Source organism: Saccostrea cucullata, unplaced genomic scaffold (assembly GCF_032062105.1).
Source record: "Saccostrea cucullata isolate Sc308-1 unplaced genomic scaffold, CSIRO_AGI_Scuc_v1 ctg5144, whole genome shotgun sequence".
Lineage (NCBI taxonomy): Eukaryota > Metazoa > Mollusca > Bivalvia > Ostreida > Ostreidae > Saccostrea > Saccostrea cuccullata.
The window spans coordinates 25,001-27,988 of record NW_026935328.1 but is presented as its reverse complement, the minus strand read 5'-3'; the positions used below and the strand labels follow the sequence as shown (position 1 = coordinate 27,988).

Sequence of the window (2,988 nt, the reverse complement as noted above, 5' to 3'; positions counted from 1 at the left end):
GTGTACAATGAAATGCCTTGCCACAAAGAATACATTTGTGAAATATGAAAGTCCTAGTTCAAAAGTTATGGCCAAAGTAAAAGTTTGGATTTTTTGTGTAAAAGTGGGTCAACCTCCAAGGTCAAGATCAAAAGGTCAAATATTGTGATACCCAAAGAAAAGTCTTGTCACAAGAAATTCACATGTGAAATATGAAATTCATAGCTCCACTAAATCAAAAGTAATGGACAAGGTTAATGTTTTTGTGACGGGCGGACAGACAGACAGACGGACAGATGAGATTGAATGCCCCCTTGCTTTCGCGAAAGCAGAGGACAATAAGGGAGTAAAAAAGATTTACTGGAGTAAAAATATTTGATTGTGGTGTAGCGGTTGCCAGTGTTTCATTTTATAGCAGTAAAAATGATTTTAGTGGAGAAAAAAATACATAATTGTGAGTATTGTAGCTAACCATAAGCGCGCTAGACCACTCAGTCATCTAGGCAAGTAAAAAAAAAACAAATTGCTTTCGATGTCAGTGGAATTCTTAAGGCGCCGCCCAACACTATGGTCATTGAAAGTGAGATACAGTTAATTAATGCCTATACATGGTCTGCTTTTAAGATGTGATCTCAAATGTGAATTTACATCTAATCTAGTGTTCATCTAAATAGTTTGATATTTTCCCCCTAATTTTTTAATGTTTTCAATTTAGAAATGAAAAACGACAATTACCTTTATCAAATTTTTCCGTTTCCTAATGATAAAAGCTATGTACCAATTGAACACAGAACATAAGCAAGACCTTGGTTATATCATCACTGAGTGCAATTAATTAAGTTACTCAATAGTTTAAGAGTTGTTGTCAAATACGCTATAAATAAAAATTAATTTCATTCCAGTGTCTATATCGGGAATCCTCTGATATAATGTTTCAATTTTTATTTGGTATATTTTGTGATAAAACTATTAAATTTTTTACTCTGCTTAAAAAGAGAGATGGAATATGAAATCTCAAAGAGGTTGGAGATGTTTGGAGAATATGAGAAGGCATTAAAAAATTTAAATCTTCAATCAAGTAAACTTATCCAAAGCTTGGAGGAACACAAAGAAACTGTAATCACATTACAGAAAAAAGTTTCAGAGAAGAAAAACGAAATTGAGTTAAATAGGTAAAATTAAATTACATTTTGATATTACAGAAGAAATAATATAAGAGAAAAAAAGAAAACGAAATTAAATAATTATGTAATTTAAGACACCACATTTTAGTAATACTGTCTAGTGTTCATGTAGTAAAACTTATTAAAATTCGAAGACTTTACCTTGAAATTTCTATAGTATTTTCTAATAAAAAGATCAACTATTTAGAATATTCAATTCCCTTGAATCATGAAGTCCTTTGAAATTGGAAATAAAAATCTTAAAGATCTAATACATCCATAGCAGTAAGACACACACGTACTTCCATTCTCATACTTATTGTACTTTTCCGCAACCAAACTTGTTGACAAAATAGTTGAAAAACATTTTTCAGTTGAAGTTCAGCAATTAAGAGTCTGATCTTATGACTAAAATTAAATGGGATAAGAATTTGTTATTATAAATTATCGAGGTACATTGATATATGCCATACTTTTCTACATACGTTTAATAAGTGAAATGATTTGATTTGCTCTAGACTAAGTGTGTCGACAGCAAAAAAAGACAAGAATCCTGGAATAAAAGACCTTACTGATCCAAAACGTCACCTGGAATTAGCTGAGAGGGTGTGCGAGTTATATGACGGCGAATGGACACACGCCTTGAAAAATTTAGAGTCTGAGCTTAATATTGAAGAAGAAAAAGGAATCAAGATTTTGTTAAAAATCGTTAAGGTAAATTGATAAATATTTATTTTTACCGTATAAACTTGCCTTTAAGTCGTTTGTATTTTTTGAAACTTTTGTTAGAAAGATTGACCCTCTAAAATACCAGTCTTTTTAAATCTCACCTTTAAGTCGAGCATTGAGTTTTAGACCAAAGTTTAACTCCCAAAAATCCGCACATGGGCGAGTATATACTGTACTCTTAATACATTACATTAAATTCAGCGATAACTATTTTGTTTCTATCATTTGTTTGTTTGTTGTTACCGTCCCTGTCGAGATTTGTTTTTACTAATATGGAGACGCCATCACTTGCTGGTGGAAGGCTGCACATTTAGAAATTTACTCGACACTCAGGGCCATTGAACAGTAAGGGATCTACTACGACACGAGATCTCGATTTCACCCGAAGGCCCGTTCTCTATGTCCCATTGTAGGATTCGGAGCCGCGAAGTAAGGATCAACTCATTTCTCCACGACTCTAGTGCAAATGCTCTTACTACCCCAGTACTATGCCATGCTGACGACAAAAAAGAACTGTGAATGCTTTTAAGCATTGAATGGATCCTAGAAATATTATACATTTATCGACCGAGTTGTTCGAGGGCAACATGCATTTTGTCGGACCCAGGACCCAAATTGATGACGGCCTTAGGCAGACAGACGCATTTTGCTCGAGAAAACAATCAATAAATATTAAACCTTTAATTTCAAATAACATCGATTTTAAATGCCTAGTCAGCATAGCATTAGAAATGTTAGACTTTTTTCCGTATAGATTTGTATAGGAAGAAATTTTGAAAGGTATAACAAACGTACTTCTTTCATCACTTTAAACATAGCTGCAGAACCGAAGCTCTCCTAAAAATTTATGACAAACAGTTTTTCCAAAATTCTTACCTCAATTGCAAAAAAGCTAGATTTCAAAAAGTCCTTACTCCTCTATCAATTACTCTCGTAGTTATGTCTGTACGAAGTGTGTTGGACCGAATTATCTTGAAAACCAAACTGACAGTATAAATTGGCGAAAATTTCGATGATCTTAATTTCAGGACCAGGAGGGCTATTAAAACAATTATATTGACTGTTTTGTTGTGGAAACAGTGAAAGAATATGTTAGGAACACACAGTTAGTGATATT

At 33.1% G+C, this 2,988-nt stretch overlaps 1 protein-coding gene across 1 annotated transcript in view; it reads left to right on the top strand.

The window, feature by feature from the left end:
* The first annotated feature begins 1,659 nt into the window (after nucleotides 1-1,659).
* Nucleotides 1,660-2,988, top strand: part of LOC134242486 (uncharacterized) — a 10,529-nt gene continuing 9,200 nt past the window's right edge. Inside the window, exon 1 of the mRNA XM_062724575.1 lies at nucleotides 1,660-1,856. The gene's annotated coding sequence lies outside the window, so the exon portion shown is untranslated. The remainder of the gene's footprint in view (nucleotides 1,857-2,988) is intronic.